Source organism: Ambystoma mexicanum, chromosome 2p, assembly GCF_040938575.1.
Source record: "Ambystoma mexicanum isolate Mex_15411 chromosome 2p, UKY_AmexF1_1, whole genome shotgun sequence".
NCBI lineage: Eukaryota > Metazoa > Chordata > Amphibia > Caudata > Ambystomatidae > Ambystoma > Ambystoma mexicanum.
The window spans coordinates 729,475,704-729,496,454 of record NC_090923.1 but is presented as its reverse complement, the minus strand read 5'-3'; the positions used below and the strand labels follow the sequence as shown (position 1 = coordinate 729,496,454).

Here is a 20,751-nt window from a genome sequence, read left to right as displayed (position 1 = left end):
ATGGATACACCCCTTTTTAAAATCGATGGCCATCAAACTGAACTATTTGGCTGCAGGGACATCAGAAGACATGCTCTTGAATTTTATAGATTTGTCAGTCCAGCAATTAATCTATTAGCCAAGAGAAAGCGCTAGTGCATGAAAGCTCTGTCAGCCAGAGAGCCCATGTCTAAATGAAGCTCTGCAACACAGAATTTTGTCACTGTACATACAGTCTCTATCCTAGTTTGTTTTTCTACTGGTATAATTGTTCAAGCGCAACTGTGCAAAGGCTGTATCCAGGTGTACTCTAATTAAGCTTAACTGAGCGTAACATAAACAATTTTTGCCAAAACTCAGCAGCATAATGCCAATAAACACCCCTTCCAAATGTAGAGCAGGGACCATCCTGCCAACAGTGTATCTGCTTAATCCTCCAGTCGGGACCACCTCAAAGTGATGTATTCTGAGAAGGAATTGAGTTGGTTTCAGGTTTTCCTTACCTTGCTTTAACTTGGATTCCTTCCTGTGAGAGCATGTTGGACCATACAGCCTCACAATAGCAGATTCATGAATCTTGATATATCAAAAATGTTATTACAAAAACTATATGAATCTGGATGGCAAGGAAAAACAAACGCATCTCGGTTACAATGTCCCCCACCTGCCAGAAGGACCATAACATTGTTCTCCTAAAAGAGCACGATGACAGCCACTTTTGGTAGGTCTGCATTTTCACAGGGTTCGTTTCCATTGGTTAAGCAAACATAAGCTGCAGCCTTGTTTATTTTGAATGATGCTGTAGGGGGGTCTGCAACCGTTGGCTCTCTAGAGGTTTTGGAATGCAACTTCCATTAAACCTATCCAGCATAATTAATAGAGAGGGGTCTTTGGGATTTGTAGTCGAAACACCTGGAAAGCCACAGGTTGCAGACCCCTGGATAGTCGCACTGCTTTCTACCTTTGCGCGAGGATTACGTTGCTGATGGTGGAGGTCTTGGAAGTTCTGAATAAATGGATGTACAACTCGTGGATCATGTGGGGTTTTCTTCAAAACCATTACCCAGATCGCATTCAGTCTAAGCAGAGTTTTGTTGAGGGAATACCCACCAGTTGAGGCAGGAGGGGCAGAAAGGCACTTTAGTGTCCCAACTGTGAAAATGCGGATGGAGGCGAAAGCTAGATGGAGTTGAAAGAGCCAATAGATGTCGGAGCAGTGAATATACTTGTGTAAGAGGACCCACACCAGGGGAAGTCCAACTTCTTATGTAAGAGATGTCTCTGGATGCTACAATAATACTGCTGCAAATGAGCAGCTCTTGAATGGATGGCAAAGCCAGACTCCTTGAGGGTCTGTAAGACACATTCACTCTTCTAGCAAGTAAGTGAAACTGGGCATGCGGACATAATTGAGCAGATGGGTACATCAATGTGTTGGGTTAATCTTTCCTCATTCACGAGTAGGGCATCTACCTCGTTCCGTTTACAATTACTCTTACTGGGGGGATTTTTTTTTAAAAAGTAGCACTAATATGCATAAAACTATGTCGTTCTTGTTAGCATTGAAATGAGGCCGTGTTGTACCCGGCTCCGTAGCGCGGAAATTGGGATGGCCCATTTAAATTGCTAGCCAGGCGCATTGAGCTGAACTCTGGCATGTGCGTGAGTACCGTGGTGCATTTCAGCAGTTGGAACTTTTAGCATAATGTTAACCGCACAATGCTGAAGTATTCTTTTTTGTTTTTTTTTTTTGTTTTTTTTTTTTAAACCTTTTTTTATTGGTCTTGACAACTCACAGAAAAAACACAGGGAGCCACATGACTCCAGCAGCAATAATAATACACATACATCATTACTAGTATACCATGAACATCTTATGGAAGCAAGCCAGAGCTTCGGATAGCACATATAACATTGGCACTCGAGATAAGGAGACCAAGATCACAGAGTGGTCACATTATGGGGAACAACCTGGAGAAGAATGAGCAGAGTTTGAAGGAGAAGCCATGGCAGACAAGTAATCACGAAACCTTCGCCAGATGTCTCTTGGCCTCGTGTGTGGGTGCTGCATTGCACACCAGGCTTCTTCCGTGTTGTGTGCCCATGTAGTTGTTCTAAGCCACTGTGCATATGTGGGTGCCTTGGGCCGGAGCCAACATAATAATATACAGCGGACAGCCAGCAACATACAGAGCCCCGCCAGTTTCTTCGAGTCACGTCATGGGGGGAAGTCATGGAAGAGGCAATGCAGTGGGGTGGGGGTGATGGTGTGCTCCAATATATCCGATAACGTAGAGCAGATGTCAGACCAGAATTGGGTCAGGTGCGGGCAGTGCTAGAGCATATGAATGTAGGTTGCCTGATCCGAGCCGCACCTGGGGTAGTAGGGAGGGGACTCGCTGAACATACAATGTAGTCTCTTAGGGGTATGATGATACCTCTGCAGTACCTTGAATTGTATTAGCTTAAATTTCGAGTTATAAGACACATCATGGGTGCGAGCGCACATTCGGGACCATCTCTTGTCGGTGATCTCAACCTCCAGGTCCTCCTCCCAGCTGCGCCTCAATTTGGTCAAGGGTGGGGCCGCTCTAACCTGTAATTGGGAATAAAGCCTTGAGTAGGAGCAAAGTTCCGCTACTATGGGTTCATCCGGGGGTAGTGTGGGGAAGTCCGGACATCTCGATTTGAGGTTCCTTCGGAGGGAGGAGTATTGCAGCCACGCTGGGGGCCGACGCCTGAGGGAAGTGGGGAGTTCAGTCCACTCAATAAAGTTGTCCTGTGTGTATATATCGCCGAGCGCCAGGAAGCCAGCATCTGACCAACTGGTAACGATGGATTATGGAACAGATGGGACATCGGGGAGGAAATTCCATAACGGCAGGTCCCCAAGGAATGGGTGGTGTGCATCAACCATAGCCCACAGCTTGGCTAATGCTAAGGATGTACTAGCTACGGGGTGTGCAGAGTCGGGATCAGGATGTAAGGGTTTAAGGATAAGAGAGCCAATCACCCGGTCGGAGACTGTCCGTTTCTCCAATCGAACATGTGGGGGAGGGTCAGTGGTATTGAACCAATGTGATGCAAATTAGGATTGAGCTACCACCCAGTATCTAGTGAAATCTGGGGCGTTAAACCCACCTAATTCCTTAGGGGTGGTTAGCGTAGAGAGTTTGAGGCGGACTGCACCCGAGTGCCATAGGAAGGTGTTACACATTTTTTTTTTTTTTTATATAACATTTTATTGGTTTTTGAGAACACAAAACGTACAGCCCCGCACAGCGGAGTAAACAAAACTACCTATACCCGCCCACCAGCAACTCCCCGCCTTGAACACTTATAAGCGAGCTTCTAAACATATCACAGCAGTTTGTCTCATACATGTTATATTCACCAATTCATTTGCAAGTCTCTGAATGGCGTAGCTGCACATCCTTATAAGTTACTATTAGTGCGCTGCTTCCCAGCATTGCCATATTTTCTGCGCTTTCTCTGGACACCCCCTAGCAGTATAGACTCTTTTTTTTTTTTTCTTTCCATAGCAATGCAACTGTCCAAATCCGTGATCCATTGTTCAAAGCTCGGTGTTCTTTCGGAGCCCCAGAGCTGCGCTATATTCCTTTTAAGTATCGCTGTGGTGGTAGATAAGAGCGCTTTCTCATACCTCGTAAGATCAATGTCCTCTTCTATCCCCAACAGTAAATGTTTGGCATTTACGAGTATCCTCTTACCCATTACCCTTGACAGTTCATCACAACATCGTTGCCAGTATTGTTGGATATTGGCACACTCCCACAGAATATGATAGGAGCCTTCCTCCCTCTTGCATCTAAAACAGTGTGGGTTCGTAGCCTTTCCCCACTTGAATAGTGCCACCCTCGGGTAATAAACCCTATGTAGTATCTTCAGTTGGATTAATCTGAGCCTGGAGGAAATGGCCGTTTCCCTAGGGTACATTAAAGCAGTCACCCAGTCCTCTGGAAGTATGTCGCCCACCTCCCTCTCCCATTTGGCTTGCAGGCTTGATGGCTCTTTCGTGGAAAAGGAGTTGATGGCACTGTACATAGTCGATGTGACTTTCTGTGTAAGCAGTTCTGGGAATATGTAGCGTTCTAGTGGGGAATAATGTCATTCAATTCAGGGAGGTGAGCCTGCAGCGCGTGTTTAAGCTGTATATAGTGGTATTGTTCATTAGGTGGAAGTTTGAAGGTGGCAGACAGATCTGCGAATGCTATTATCCCATTGTCCTGTACCACATCACCAATTTTCGTACCCAGTTGGGCCCATAATTGCCATTTAGGGAGTTTGTTCACTTCTGGGGGATGTCTATTGTTCCAGAGTGGTTGTGCTAAAGGTAATTTTTTGTCCCAACCTAAGTATTTATGTATTTCTGTCCAAACTAGGGTTACATGCGATGCCACGGATGGGACAGCCGATCGATCTTTTTTCCTGTATAGGAGGCTCCTGATGGGTCTTTCCTGCGCGTTGGTATCCGGTAATATGTTGTGCGGTAGAGTGGCATCCCCATGCAACTTGTCATTCACTATTGCCATTTGACTGGCCCAGTAATAAGTCTGTAGTCGAGGGAGCCCGATCCCACCCTCCCGTATGGATCTTTGCAAAGTGGTAAGTGCCATTCTTGGGTGTCCCCCCTTCCATAACAACTTCCTAAGAATTTGATCTATCTTATGAAACTCACTGGGTGCTATCGGCAATGGTGCATTCTGTAGTACATAGAGAAAACGGGGAGAGCCATCATTTTGAAAAGCGCTGCGCCTCCCAGCAGTGTAAGCGGTAGGGACATCCAGTGGCGAACATCTTCATTGAACCTGGCTGTCACTGGGTGTAGATTTTTCCCCACATAGTCTGCTAGTCTGTGTGTAATTTGTATACCGAGGTATCTGAATTGTTCCCTTTCAATGCGGTAGGGGCGCACCTCCGGTATTGCCATATCTGTATGCTTCACCAGGAATAGTATGGACTTTGACCAGTTGACACGGAGTCCACTGAACGCACCGTATCGTTCTAATAAAAGCGACACAATGGGACAGGAGACTCGCGGGTTCGCCAGATAGATCAACAGGTCATCCGCATATAAGGACGCTCGGTCCTCCCATCCATCTGCCCACTTGAAGCCACTCCATGTTTGTGTGGATCTTAATAGGATTGCTAGGGGTTCAATTGCTAGTACAAAAATGAATGCCGATAGGGGGCAACCCTGTCTCGTGCCCTTACCTAACTGGAAGGGTTCAGAAGTGTACCCATTTACTTTTGTCACCGCTACTGGAAGATGGTATAGTAATTTGACCCAACTCCTAAAGTAAGGGCCTATGCCCATTCGTCGCATGATTTCCCAAACCGCCTCCCAGTGCACTGAGTCGAATGCCTTTTCAAAGTCTATGGATAGTAGGGCCAGGGGGTTTTGTATCTGAGGGGTTTTCTCTAATGCTGTGTGTAGTCTGTATATGTTTTGCCTAGTAGATCTTTGTGGCATAAACCCACACTGATCTGGATGCACGAGCGTGTGTATGACTCGTTGCAGCCGATTAGCTAGCACCTTTGCGAGTATTTTAGCCTCGCAATTTATAAGAGAGATGGGTCTGTAGGAACTGCATATGTCAGGTGGCTTGTCTGCTTTTGGCAAAACTATTATTGTAGCTTTCCTGAGGTCTGGAGGGAGGCTACCCTGTGAACGCGAGTGCTGAAACAATCACAGGAGTTGTGGAGAAATTATGTTTGCCCCTATCTTTTTCCATAGTTCGACAGGAAAGCCATTCGGGCCCAGGGTTTTTCCTGACTGGAGGTCTGACATTGCACAGGTTATTTCTTCCTCTGTGATTTCTTGTTCCAATGTGGCCACCTGTTGTTCGTCCAAGATAGGAAGGGTAATTTCTTCTAATATTTCGGTCGGTGGCGGTGTGTTTGGTGCACTATACAATTCAGCATAATATCTAGCAAATCTCTCCGCTATATCCTGGTCCTCTACTAGTGGGTCTGGATTCCCCGTCGTTAAGTCTCCTGACTTGAGTAAGACCCAAGTCCCTGTGCTCCAACCACGCCAGTATTTTCCCCGCCTTGTCTCCAGTTTCGTATATTTTCGCTCGCATTGCAGCATGCACTTGTTTCGCATGATCTAAAGCTATGTGTTGTAATTGATTTTGTGCTAGCTGCAGTGCTCGGTGTGTCTCTGGTGTGTCTCTGGTAGGTCCCAAGACAGGTGAGCAGATTCTGCGGCCTGTACCTTGGCTTCAGCTGCACGTATCGCCTCAAGGTGCTTTTTCTTGTGAGCTGCAGTCCAGGCTATAATTTCACCCCTTAATACTGCTTTTAGTGCCTCCCATAGCGTTGTCGGGCTGTCTACAGAGTCTGTATTTATTTCAAGGTATGTTTCGGTAACCTTTTTTATATGTTCTACCAGTTCGGGAAACCCCAGGTAATAACTATTCAGTCTCCAACTAGGTGGCGGGAGTGCCCTGCTGGTCCTAATCGTTAGCATAAGTGGTGAGTGATCCGAAATACCCCTGGGGAGCAGGTGTGCCTGGATAGGGACGCGTGTGCACCAGAGTGATATAAATATTCTCTTATGTTGGGATGGAGAGACCTCCATGCATCTTGCAATCCTAGTGCATCTGTGAATGTGGCGAGTTTAGTGCGTATTTCTGGATCGTACATGTGTCCTATCTAATTCTATGTCCATGACCTCGTTAAAATCTCCCCCAATTAACGTGAGGCCTTCAGTGTTGTCAACAATTAGAGGCGTAATATCGGTAGTCAGAGAGGTTAGTAGGTTGGGCGGTGCATATATGGCGATCATAGAAATAGTGCGTTCCCACAGGGTTCCCATCGTATATACATATCTGGCTCCCTGGTCTTGGGTGACCACGGTGGGACTGTAGGGAAGTCTTTTGTGTATCAGGATCAATACCCCACGTGATCCCATGATGAATCCGGCATGGAAGGCTTGCCGGTAATTTGTGCGTCTGAACAGTGTGCAGTTAGTGCCAGCCAGGTGCGTCTCTGTTAAAAAGACCACATCCGATGAATGGCGGTTCAATGCTTGTAGGAAAAATGTCTCTTAAGACTATTTCCAAGCCCGTTAACATTCCATGTCATCACTCGGATGGCTCTGCTCTTATCTACGTTGTTGCTTTGTGCCATGTGACTTGTGCATGTGTGATATCAGTGTATTGTACATTTAAGAGTATGCTATGATCCACCAGTCCGAGAAGGGATTGGACTATATCGTGCGTCTGATGGTTTTTTGTCAAGACTCGCTTATTCTTGCATTCCATTCGGGTCATGTGCTAGGGAGTATTTGTTGTGGGCCCTTTAAACATAATACACTTTTCAACGTAACAACTCTGAATCCCCCACCCCCATCCTATACTCCACCCAACTTGAAGCATCTGTTGCCCAGTTCAACAACCAAACACCTTGTCAAAAGGACAGGTAACACCTTAAACAATAACCATAACCTTGATTTCTTTGCTTTTGCCTTGCTCAGTCTTTAACTGTCTTACTTGGTTGTACCGGTTCCAAGCCGACGGTTCGCAGTCACAGTCTAAGTTCTTGGGAGGTGGCCTCGGGTGGCCGCTGTCGTTATGTTGGTTTCGTGGTGTTATTATATGTAGATCAGGATGGGAATGCCTCTTGGGCGTTGTCACGGTCATAATCCCAGGGACCCGGATCTGTTGGCTCTGGAAATGGAAAACGGGAGGCAAGGGACCGCTGGCGTCCTAGTCGCAATTGGCCCTGCTGCTTCTCAGGAGCTCACTGGAGACTGTTGTGTTGCTTGAACACTGCATATCAAGTACAGAATTAGGTTGTCTATAGGTAGCACACCTATTTTATTTCCAATATTTGGTTCCAGTTGCATTCGGGGAGGTAGTGGCCCTCAGCCCCATTCACAATGTTTGTTTACATCACTCTGGCCGATGCTCGGCGGGCTCCGCCGCCTGTTCCGGAGCTGCTGGTTCTACGTCCACCGGGGGCCTCTCTCGGGGGACCCGGTCTGGACGGGGCCGGGGTCTACCTTCCTGTCTCCTTGGTCGCGCCGACCAGTCAACTTCAATGTGGGTCTCTGCCCATTTCCAGGCCTCCTGAGGGTCAGTGAAGTGTGTGGTCGTCCCTTTGTGATAAATCTTAAACTGAGCTGGGAATAGCAATTCGAACTTGACTTTCATGAAGGAGAGCTGCCGCTTCAGTGGTTCAAATGATTGTCTCGCGCGTTGCACTTCTCTCGTGTAGTCAGGAAAGAAGGCTATCCGGGAGCCGTTATAAGTGACTGTTCCCTTTGCACGGGCCATCTGGAGCAGCGCGTCCCTGTCGCAGTAATTGAGGAGCTTAGCAATGACAGTTCTGGGTGGCATTCCTGGGATAGGCTTGCCAGAGGGTATCCTGTGGCACGTTCTACTGAAAAGAATTTTGAAAAGAATGTGGGTCGTAGATATCCGCTAGCCACTGCTCCTCCAGAAACAATTCCATGCTCGGTCCCTCTGTCCCCTCCGGGATTCCGAGGATACGGACATTGTTACGGCGAGACCTACCCTCTCCCACATCCACTCTGGTCTCCAGGGTCTTCAGCCGGCGCAGTGCCTGTGACAGTTGTAGATTGATATTACCGATGTTGTCCTCCGTACCTGAGATGCGCTGCTCTGCTTCCCCCATTCGGGAGGTGAGTTTTTGCAAGTCATGGCGGAGGAAGGACACATCCGCCGCCATACTATCCATCTTTGTTTCCATAGAGGTGCGGGAGTTCGCGATGGCTGCCATTACATCTTTCAGTGAGAGGGTATCCCCGTCTTCCAGAGGGTCTGACTGCGGTGGTTGATCCGTCGGCTGAGATGTGGTGGCGAAAGCATATTGGTCCATTCTGCTTTGTATGCTTGATTTCCGTGGTTTGTCTTTCCCCATTCTGCAGTGCAGGAGTTAGCAGTGTGATCTATAGGGTCTTGTTTTATGGAGCACCTTGATGAACTTCACGGGTAGTGCTATACTGGTTACCCTGTGCCATTGCGTCTCCCCAAGGGTCCTCCTATTAGCCCGCTTCGGGCAGTGTCTGATAGAGCTAGTTCTTGGACCAGGGCTTTCCAGATGCTGCTTGGCCGCCTCTCCCCAGTGACATCGACTGGCTGATGTGACACCACTGTTGAGCGGGTGCCGTTGCCATCACTCCTTGGTTGGGGCGAGGTGGTTCGTACCTATGTGTCCTCTGGTGGGCTGTTTGCTGAAGAGGTGTCAAATGTCATGGGCGGTGGGGATCACACCGTCCAGCGTGCCTTTTTTTTACCCTAAAAGGCCCCCAGTCTGTTGCCGGCTCTGAGTGCACCCTATGTCACCCTGCGCAGTCCGCGGGTTGCAGGGATTATGTACCGCGAGGACAAGGCTGACTGTGGGTTGCACAGTTCGTTTTATTCGCAGGAGGAGAAGGGGGCCGCCACACCTCAACCTGGGACTCCCGCTCCTTCCTCAGAGCGGAGTCTCGATATCGCTGCCAGTCCCTCGGCGGGCCGCTATTCCAGCGAAGCAGAAGTGGGGAGGGGGGGACAGGGGAGGATCGGATGGGGTGTCTCACAGTCCCTGGGATCCGTGGGATCGTGCACTTCAGCGGGCGGAAGGGGGGGGGTCTGTCCGCTCCCTCCGGCGCAGCGGCCCTTCCTACCTTCTTTCTGGGCCGCACACCCTCCGCTCCAAGTCACTGCAGGCTGCAGCGTTAGCCGATGCCTCGACGTCACTCTCACCGCTTCTCACGATTCCTCTCCTGCCCCGCCCCCCGCACACGGTGCGAACTCATCCGGTGCTGGATGTATCAGTGAGGCGGGAGCACCGCCACTCTCCCAGTCCTCTGATAGCTCCTCGGTGTCTTCGTTAGATGGCGGCGGCCATCTTGGCGTTGTGACTACGCACCCGATCGGGGTTCGTAGTCGGCGAATATCTCATTGATGGACTGATTTCCCGCCTTCTAACTTCGCATGCCTATGCCACAACTTGTCCTCTTCGCCACCGATGACTTTTTAACCGAAACACATTTCACTGAAAGGATGTAGGAACAGGATTTCTATGGTGGCCCCTGGAGCTCCACGGACTCGCGTCTTGCCTGCTCGCATGCTGGGCACGCCCCCAGGTGTTACAAATTTGACGTAGTGATTTGAAGAACGCGTCCCCTGGCAACATGGGCAGATTGGTGAAACGATAAAGAAGCTGAGGCATTTTAAGTATTCCAATCCTGCCTGCAAGCGAAATGGGCAGCCTAGTCCAGCTGGACGTTTTCGTGGCCAGGTTCTTCAGATAACTCTGGTAATTGTCCTCGCGCAGCTGTGACGTGTGTCGGGAAACAACCACCCCCAGGTAAGTGATGGTAGATTGAGACCAGGTGAATTCCCCCCAGGTCCAATGGTGGTTGTGTGGAATCCGTAAGTGGGAACAACACAGATTTGGAGCAGTTAACCTTCAATCCAGAGATATCACCAAATCGGGCGACGTCCTCGAGGATAGGGGCAAGGTTGGTATCAGGAGAGCGGATGTACAGCAGAGCGTCATCTGCGTAGAGGGAAATTATATCGGATTGACCCGCTGTGCATAATCCCCTGTGAGAGTGAGACTGGCGAATCATGTCGCCAAAGGGCTCAATGGCGAAGATTAGTGGGGAGAAAGGGCATCCCCGCCGCGTCCCTCTGGATATCGGAAGGGAGTGGAGCACCTATCCTCCGTGCGAACTCTATCTGAGGGGGCTGTGTAGAGTAGTTTAACCCAGGCGTGGAAGTTGGGGCCGAACCCGCATTTCACAAGAACCCGCCAGAGGTATCTCCCCGAGTCAAATGCCTTCTGCATGTCCAAGGTGGCCGCTAGCGCCTATGTGGTGGGGTTGACCCTGCTGATCACGTTAAAGAGCCTCCTTAAATTAAGGGATGTGGACCTATCCGGGACAAATCCTGTCTGGTCAGGGTGGATAATGTGGGGCATGATCGGGGCTAAGCGGTTGGCCAGAAGTTTAGCGAATATTTTAATATCACTGTTAATCATTGAGAGTGGGCGGTATGAGCCACACTGGGTAGGGGGCTTGCCGGGTTTGAGGTGGACTGTTATTAATGACTCACGAAGGGAAGGAGGAGGTATACCCCTATGAGATGACTCCTCCCATAGGGCCAGGAGGCGCGGGACGATGAGTGACTGACTTGTATTGCTTATAAAACTCCATGGGGAGCCCATCCGAGCCAGGTGCTTTACCCGATGCCAACGACTCAATGGCCTCAGTGAGCTCATCAGTGGTAATGGGGCGTTCCAGAGAGCAGCCCGCCTCCTCGGATAGGACTGAGAGAGGGAGATTATCCAAGTAGGAGTCGATTTCTGGTATAGGGGGGGCCATCGACCTCCGAGTACAGGGAGGTGTAGAACGATAGAAACTCAAATTAATGTCCTGTGGGGAAGTGGCCACTGAGCCGTCAGATCTTGATATAGCTGGGATATTGGGGGCACCGAGCTCACGGCGGAGCAGTCTTGCCAGCATACGGCCAGGGCGCTCTCCCTCCCCATATTTTCTTACCGAATGGGGAGAGTCCAGGAATTTGACCTCTCATTCTGCCAGGCAGTGAAACTTGTCTAGTTCCGAACCTATTGTTGACAGAGGGGTTGGGGAGTGGTCTTGGGCGTACTGGGTCTCGAGATTAGCTAGGGTTGATTCAGTAACGGAGATGTCTGCACAGATTCCCTTTAGGATGCCACATCCCTTGGACATGGCGATACCTCTTGTATATGCTTTAAAGGATTCCCAGAGTATGGCTTGTGTTGTCACAGATTCTGCGTTGACCTCAAAGAACTCCTCAATGGAGGATTCCAGTTCGGTGACGAAGACCTGATCTAGAAGAGTATGGGGACCCATCCTCCATTGTCTCGTCCTTTCGGCGTCCGGGCCCCAGTTCAGTGAAATGAGTACTGGCGAGTGGTCTGATAACGTTCTGGGAAGGATAGCCTGGTGAGATATGGATCTAACTAGCATATCGGTTATAAGCCACCGGTCTATTCGAGAATGGGAATCATGGACTGAGGAATAAAATGAGTACGTGCGGGAGTCGGGGTACATTATCCGCCATGCGTCTATCCATGCCAAACGCGGGAGCGCAGTGAGTATGGTATAGGCTGCTTTGGAGAGTTGGCGAGGTCGAGAGCCCGACCTGTCCAGGGTGACATCCAATATTGTATTAAAATCACCGCCCCATATAATCGGGATTAGGGGGTAGCTTTCCAGGACCGAGACTAGGTGTAGATAGAAATCGGGGTCGTCAACATTCGGGCCATAGATGTTCAGGATGGCTACCTCCTGGTGTTGTAGTGTACCAATGGTCAATACATATCTACCTAGAGGGTCAACACTTGAGTGGTTACATAAAAACTTCAGGCTTCTGTGAATTAAAGTGAGCGTGCCGCGGCTCTGCATAGAATAGTTGGTGTAATACCTTTGGGGACCCCATTGTTTGGCGAACCGTTCATTGTTAAGAGCGCGCATGGGTTTCTTGTAAGCGTAACATTTTTACACCATGGCGTTCCACGTGCAGTTGTATCTGCCGCATCTTTTTATAGTTGCCGCGGACATTCCAGGTCGTTATTCGCCATTTGTGGTGTTGTTTGGGATACTGGACAGAGACTTCCAAGCAACAGGAAGACGGTCATTCTGGGTGTAAGTGGAACCCTGCCAATGCGTTCATGATGTGCTACTGTAGCGTGTGTGGCGTCCCCAGTGATTGTCAAGAGTTTTAAAAAAAAACATAACATTCCCTCCTCCACCCTTCACCCACATCCCTCCCCCAATTAGAGACGAAACCCCAACAAACCCATAACAACAACAATTCACTCGGCATCTGTGCCTGGGGGGCTGTTAGTTAGCCTGGCGCCGGACTGGGGAGAGTGGAAGGAGGTTGTACAATACAGCAACATTTAACCAAGGTGTTCAGTGCAGCGGGAGGACACAAAGAGCACCGGGCCAGGAGAAAGAGAGCAGCTGAAACAAGGAACCTTAGCCGTGGACCCATAGCACTAATGCAAGCACATAGTATCGGCCCAGAGTGGCTCAGTGCCATCCAGGATCACAGTGACCAATCACCGGGGGGAGGTCTGGGGACGGCTGTAGGGCAGCTTCCCAACTGGGACTGCATCTGGGTGTCAAACCGCTCTAAGCGCCATGAGTCTGTGCGACATATAAGGCCACATTGCTGAGGATCAATGGAGCAACAAAATGAACTAGTAATCAAAACATTTCCATTGAAGTGTAAGGGTCAACCAGGAAAGTGTTCATCAACGAATTTCGATGCCTCCTCCGGGATAAGCGAAGAAGTGTGTTTGATTCAAGTGTTCGATCCTTTATTTCGCAGGGAAGAGCATGGAGTATTTGACTCCTAAATCACGTAGTCTCTTTTTCACATCCATGAAGGTTTTGCACTCCTGTTGCACTGCGACAGAGAAATCAGGGTAGAGATGTATCCTCGCCGAGCCCAGACGTAGTTCCCCCTTGGTCCTGGCTGCACGTAGGAGGGCATCCCGGTTCCGAAAGTTCAGGACCCTGGCTATGATGGGGCGAGGAGGCACCCCTGGTCTAGGTTTAGCAGTAGATTGGTGTGCCCTTTCAACCGCAAACTGTGCGGAGAGTGTTGGTGTATCCAGGAATGTTAAAAGGATACATTCTGCATAGTCCTCCATGGGTTCTTTGATTTTGTCTTCGGGGACGTCAACAATACATAGGTTGTTACTCCTAGAACGGGACTCGGTTGGTGAGTGCGGAGACTGTGGCCCGGAGAACACCCAAGATCATCTTCAGCTGCACCGACCCTAGTCTCGACCTCGGCGACTCGGCTGTCAGTTCTTTCGATATGGGCTTTTATGGAAGAGATGGTGCCGTTCATGTCGTCCAGTTTAGTATGTGAATCCTTCACGCATGTATTCCATCATCTTCTCCGAGTCATCGGAGGTCGATGGTGTTGGGATGGTGGGAGCGCTCTCCGGGGGCTCAGGCGGCGGTCTGGACGGTGTCTTGGCAAACATGTTTAGCGAGCCCTGCTTCTTTCCAGCCCCGGCTCCCTTTGTCATAGTGCCGGTAAGTGTAGGGTACCAAGGACCCCAGAGGGCGTCGGCGATCAAGTGGAGCATGTTTTAAGATGACTGCTCGGGTGGGGGGAAGCCAGGAGAATGATGCTGAGGCTCAGCTGAAACAGTGTCTGTGGAGCGACCCCCGGCACTCCAATGCTCCAATGTATCTGCCGGCGTCTGTAGGGTACGTATGTTATCACACCCCTGTGGGTCCGGTGTCTTCAGGAGTAGCGTAATCAGAGAAGCTCAAGGGAGGGCAACCCCACTCGAGACAATGGCAGTAGGGGCCCCTGGGGCAAGGCGCAGTGAAGCAAAAAGCGCAAGTAATGCAGTTCTGTGGTGAGCTATGAGCAAAGTTGGCCCGGAGTAGAGGGGTCGCCTCTAGGCGGGGATTGCAGGTATTGTCTAAGTGGAAATAGCAGCCAGAGGGGGTGCAGGGCCAGCTCGAGGGGGCCGATGTCCGGCCACGGGGTCCCGGGGAACCCACACCCGCAGCAGGCGCAGTCGGTTGGCGGCTGGTGGAGTCCCGCTTGCAGGAGCAGAGTCTATGCCTGCAGTAATGAAGCTCAGGGATGGCCGTCAAGTGTTACCACCGAGATGGGGTGTGTAGCAGGTTTTTCACTCGGGTATGATGTAGCACAGCAGCCCCGGGGACCGCAACAGGTATCGGGAAGCCGAGGGGGCGAACCGGGGCCTGCAGAGGTGACAGTGCTGCGCCGCACAGGCATGCCTCCGTGCGTGGCCCTGCGGCTCCCAGGGGGGGGGAGCACTAATCCAGTGAGCGGCGCCAGCGGCCGTGGGTCGGCTAGGTTAATGGTGGCCCGGATTGCAGGGCCGGGAGATCTGAGTTGAGACCCCCCCCCTCGTGCCCCTCTACCTTGTCGTGGGTACGACCGATCGTCCGTGGGTGGGGGCGGCGGAGGAGGACCGGCAGGCGACGTTAAGCCGCGGGGGTCCGCGACGATGCCTCTGCCCCCCGCAGCGGGAAAGTCTGGCGTCCAGGCATCACAGCAGCCCACAGGAGGGAACGGTCGCAGGCTTCAGTCGGATGCGCGGGGATCTCCGGGAGGGTGATGCTGCAAGTTGTTGGTGCGTAGAGCGGCCCCGGGAGCCGCCGGGCTCAGGTCGCCGAGGAGGGCTCTGGCACCCCTCCCCCACAGCGGCCCACTGCGCCGCGCCCTCAGGTGGGGGAAGAGAGCTGCAGTCGCCGGAGCCGCGGTGCGGCTTGGGACCAGCTCGCTTAGTCCCGGTGACAGCAAAGGGGCAAAGCTCAGTTTCTGGATGGCAGCGGGGTCCAGAAATCCGCAGGGCTGCAGCGGATGTGATCATGAAGGGGTACCGTCGGCCTGAGGCAAGATAGCCACATGTAAGGAGTCTTTAGCAGGGTTCGAACACTCTCCCCGTCCGGAGCTTTGCGGTTAGGCGGCCATCTTATTCCGGCGCAACAGTGCCCCCCCCCAATGCTGAAGTATTCTAAGCAGCACAGCAATAGGTTTCACAACGCTGTGGATTATTTAAGAAGAACTCGAATATACGTTAACAGTAAGAGAATGGGTAGGTGTTGCTAAATGACACAGCGCCAACCGAACTTGGATTTTTTCAATTAGAGTTGGAAAAGGCTACACAGTCTGCATCTAGTAGAGGGAAGACTGAATTATACATTTATTTCTTCACCTCACACACTCCATTCTCGTTTTTTACACTCTTGTCCACAGATGGAACTCTTAAATATATTAGAAAAATGTTCATGAAACCGCATTGTGTAAATGGCATATGTACAAATTGTTATAGAACAGGAATCGTTCAAAGCAAACGCATACTGAATTTAGGTTCAGTGAGCAGGAGCTAAAAGCAGCTCCTGGGTGTCGGGCATCACCTAGTCAACAGAAGCTACCGCAGGGGAACCACAGCTACCAGAGATGCTGGGTTAACTTTTTGTCGATTTTGTATGAACCATTGTGTTTAAATGTGTATTAGATGTGTTTTAATTCTTCTGTATTAACTGTAGAATATTCAGTTAATGTCACATGTACATGTTTGGAAGGCACCAGTTGGTCCTAGGAGCCAAATGTAGCTCCTGGTAGCTGTTGGTTTCAAGCTAACCAGGCTCTACTATACTAGAAGCAGGAGCTAAATATCTCCCAGCTCCCCTCAATTTCGAACCATGATCTTGTATAGACCATGGATGTTTTACATAACCTAGAGTAAGCCAATGGATTGGCGAAACAATAGGCATGTGCGCGAAAGGGTTGTTGTTGGCTAAATCATAAGGTTGCATGTAATAATTGAATATGAATTAATATTTTCAGAGTATCAACTAAATTAAACCAAATGGATTGGTGAGACATAGTAATTTGTGTGTTCTATTGAGAAGTATCGGACGCTGAGCGCACAACTGTGGGGACATAATCTTGTATATTACGTGGAAAGTAACCTGGCATGTATTTGATTTTGTAATTACTGAATATATTTTGTCCGCAAGCCCAGCAATGGGTGTGCATGACCTCCTATTGCAATATCTAAAACGGCTGTAATTTCTACTGGCATATGATTTCCTTTTTCGCACTTAATCAATGGCAGTAGTGGCATACTGCATCTACCGGTGCTCCTGTGATCTGGCATAATATTTGCTACATCCACTGTTTCTGTCAGGTGGACAATTCTCTGATGCACTTCTATATGATTCTTTTTTTGTATGATTCTTTTTTTGTTTACTTCATTTGCATTTGGCAAGAACAGCACCATTCTAGCATTATTCAATTACCATCATTGTGTCAGCCACCAAGTGGTTTGATCACAGAATTACATATCACTATTGGAATCTTTAGTGAGGAATGTGCAGAATTCTCCTCCCCCTCAAAATGTCTGTCAGGCCGAGATTGGCGGCATTGTTATATAGGTATCTTCGCAGTCATTGATCCATGTTAAGTCCTTCAGCCAATCTGACATTGGGCTGGTGTGTGCCCTTCCATTTTCGTAAAATCTAGCCCTTAGCACCATGTAACCAATATTCAGAAAGAACCTCAGTCACCTCTTGAGGATCCTTCCACCCCACACACACCCCAAAGAACACACTGCTAGGCAACGTCTCCAGCCTCCTCCAAATTATAGTGGACAAAGTATCATCGGCATTAACACTGCTCAAGCTCCGGGCAGGACCATATCATATGCATGTAGCCTACATCTTTCTCGCCGCACCTCAAGCAACCATCATGCTCGGGGTATAGTTTCCACAGCTTGCGGTGTGTGTAATGCAACATGTGCAGGAGACTTTGTACTGAAATAGTTTAAATCTCATATTCATTGTCACTGTCTTGGTAAGCATACACATGGATCTCCAATGTCCATCAGTTGGCAACATCCCTAATTCCACCCCCACCTCCCTCTGGCCTTATCCACCACCTCTGGGTCCCCATCTAGAATACCCTTGTATAGGGCGACCAGTGACCTATGGATGTTATAATAGTTCTATATATCAACAACCAGCACGTTTTCAGGAAGCTCAAGTGGATAGCATGTCCATCTCTTTTGCACGGGTGCTGTAAACCTATAAAACTGGAGCAGCTCTGTAGGTGTGCCCTTCGCTCCTCCCACCAAGTGAGGGGCATCAGAAATCAGCCCTCCAGAAATGGATCCCCCAATTACCAGGTCGATCTCAGCGAAACATCCCACGCAGAGGAGAGGTCTGGGAAGTTCCACAGCGGCAACCATCGGTAATACAGTACGCTCACTGCAGTTCTTGCAAAGATGGCTCACTGAGCAAATATCGTTGCCTACACAGGGTTGAATGGGCAGTCATCTTTATAGCTGGTATCTAGTATCAAGGGTTTCATGTCCACCTTCCCTGCTGCTGTCCTCTTGTTTAACGTTCCATACCAATAACTTGCAAACTGTGATTGGGCTGCTAGCCAATATATATCTATGTGCGGGTTAGTAAACGAGGCCAAGGTTCGTTATAAGGATGTGCCAGGTTTTCCCACTTTTTCTAAACCGCTCCATAGTGCCACAGAAATCGAGACCTCACTATGCAAGTCTCATAAATACTGCTTTCCCGGCCACATTGGCACATTTACAAACCGATACAGTAGCCTGGGCACCAACACCACCTTAATCAGCGTTAAGCGGCCAGCCAGGGACATCAACACTTTTTTGACCAACAATCAATTTTTGTGTGTGGCTACATTGCATGAGCCACCACCATGCCTCTGTCTCTGGAGACAATGATGCTTAGGTATTTAAACCTATCTGGCACTCATTGTAAAGGAAATGATCCGCAGGGTTGTGATGTGCTGTCAGGGGGAATGCCTTCACAGTGTATCCCGAATATCGACCTATATGCATAATGTCTTCCATTATAGGGTCCAGGTTGATTTGAGGATCTGATATATAGAAACACATCATCTGCATATAGCGAGATGATCTCTGGTCGTCCTGCTATCCAAATTCCCCACTGTCAGTGGCAATACTGAATCATGTCAGCCGTAGGCTTAATCACCAAGGCAAAACGTATGGGCAATATTGGGCAGACTTGTTGTGTGCCCCTACCAAGAGAAAACGAATTTAGACTTTACTGTGTTAACCCGTACGGTGGCGGACAGGCACGTGTAAAGAAGTTTGATATATTGAATGAATTGCTAACCCACGATGCATTTGCGCAACACATTTCAGCAAGAAAAACCAGGACACCATATCAAATGCCTTTTGCGCATCCAAGTCTATCGCCACCGCTTGAGTAGCGGGCGAAAATGCTTGACATGACATGAAACCGGCACTTGAGGTTTAAAGATGTGGACTTCCCTTGTATAAACCCCAGCCTGATACAGATGTACCAATGCGGGTATCAGAGGAAGCAACTATCACCTCTATTTCTCCCCTATCCTGGACTGACCATTTCCTCGTGTCCTTGACACTCTCCACCACCAGACAGACACTCATAGCCCCCCCCCCCCCAAGTAGTGCCACCCTGTCTAACCAGGCTAAAAAAAGAATATAACAGTGGATGTGATCCCTAATATTCTACTACTCTAATCTCTCTGCCAGACAGCCTGGATCCAAGCACCTTGGTGCAAGAATATAACAAGATCATGCTCTCCACTTTGGACAAAGTCACCCCTCTCAAACTGAGAGCTAGTTAAGCTAAATTACACCTCAACAAGTGGTTCACTCCACAACTAAAGGACCTGCGACTATTAAAAAGAAAATCTGAAACTGACTGGTGCCTCTGCCCCTCCCATGAGAACAAAAATAAGCTAGTGTCCACTGCATCACATTATAAAAAGAAATCTGCCAGGTAAAAAGAAATTCCTATAATGAACGTATAGCTAATTCCAACTCTAGTATGAAAGAATTATTCACAATCCTAAAAGAACTAGAGTCCCATATCTCTCCACCCGATATCTGCATTAAAGATAAGAACTGGGGCTCAGAGATACAACAAGCACTAACCAACAAAATCAACACTCGCCAAACCAAAATAAAAAATCAGAAAGACTCTTTGAACTTATCCCATCCAACTCATCACGACCCTCCACCAAATGCTAATATCCTTGAACCAAATATCACATTCCGTTTCACTAAAACAACGATCCTGGAAGTAGAAAAAACTATCCTTTCTCTCAAACCGTCTAATTGTAAAGGAGATATCTGCCCAGTGCACATCATAAAAGAGGTTGCGAGAGACCTCTCCCCTTTCATCTCCAAACTGATTAATGCCTCCTTTGCCTCCGGCACCGTCCCAGCCAATCTCAAACAATCATGGGTGCTCCCGCTTCTCAAGAAGCAAACCTTAGACCCACTTATCGCTACCAATTACCGCCCTATCACAACGGTACAATTTTTACTCAAAATTCTGGATAAAGTTGCATATTTGCAGATCCAAAAACATCTCGAACAGCACAAACTCCTAGGGGTCCGACAATCAGGATTCCAACCACTACACAGGACGGAAACGACTCTGATGGATCTGAAGACTCAGATCGATGAGATGAGGGATCAAGGGAAAACATCATTATTGCTGTTACTTGATCTCTCAGCTGCATTCGACTTGGTCGATCATAAGGTCCTCTGTAGGCACCTTGACACAGCAGCCCATTTCTCCATTGGGGCTGTTAAGTGGATAGAATCATTTTTGAGTGACGGAACCAGTAGATTATTCTCACCCCCTGCAGCTGCAGATCCCACTCCTATCATGTGCGGGGTCCCTCAGGGCTCCTGTGTGTCCCCCACTCTTTACAACATATTCACCAAGCCACTGTTCGACGATCTGGACCTTCTAGGTGTCACCTACACTAATTAAAGATTCTCCTCCCTCTTTCTGGGGATCATGGCAAGGACTTGGCGTTGGTGAATAGAATCTATCTCATCATTCAGGCATGGATGGCCACTCACGGCCTATGCCTGAATGATGACAAGACAGAGTTGATAATACTCGGCTCCCCCTCCAACATTTCCAAACTAGGTCACGAATATGCCTCCTTCATCATCGACGGTAACACCATTGTCTCCAAAGAGGTAAAAACACTTGGTTTCTACCTCGACGCAACGATGCCCTTCAACAACTCTGGCTTCTACCACAGCCTACACATGTAAGCTGATTAGAGCAGGCAGGCCTTTCCTTTCTAATGACAGTTGCCTTATACTGGCCAGAGCATTAATTCTATCAAGACTAGACTACTTTAACGCCCTATACAGCAGTGC

The 20,751-nt window shown here is 49.1% G+C and overlaps 1 protein-coding gene across 1 annotated transcript in view; it reads left to right on the top strand.

Moving 5' to 3' along the window:
• The window catches only part of LOC138566727 (E3 SUMO-protein ligase ZBED1-like), a 175,046-nt gene that overhangs the window by 54,838 nt on the left and 99,457 nt on the right, over positions 1–20,751 (top strand). The gene's annotated exons all lie outside the window — the stretch shown is intronic.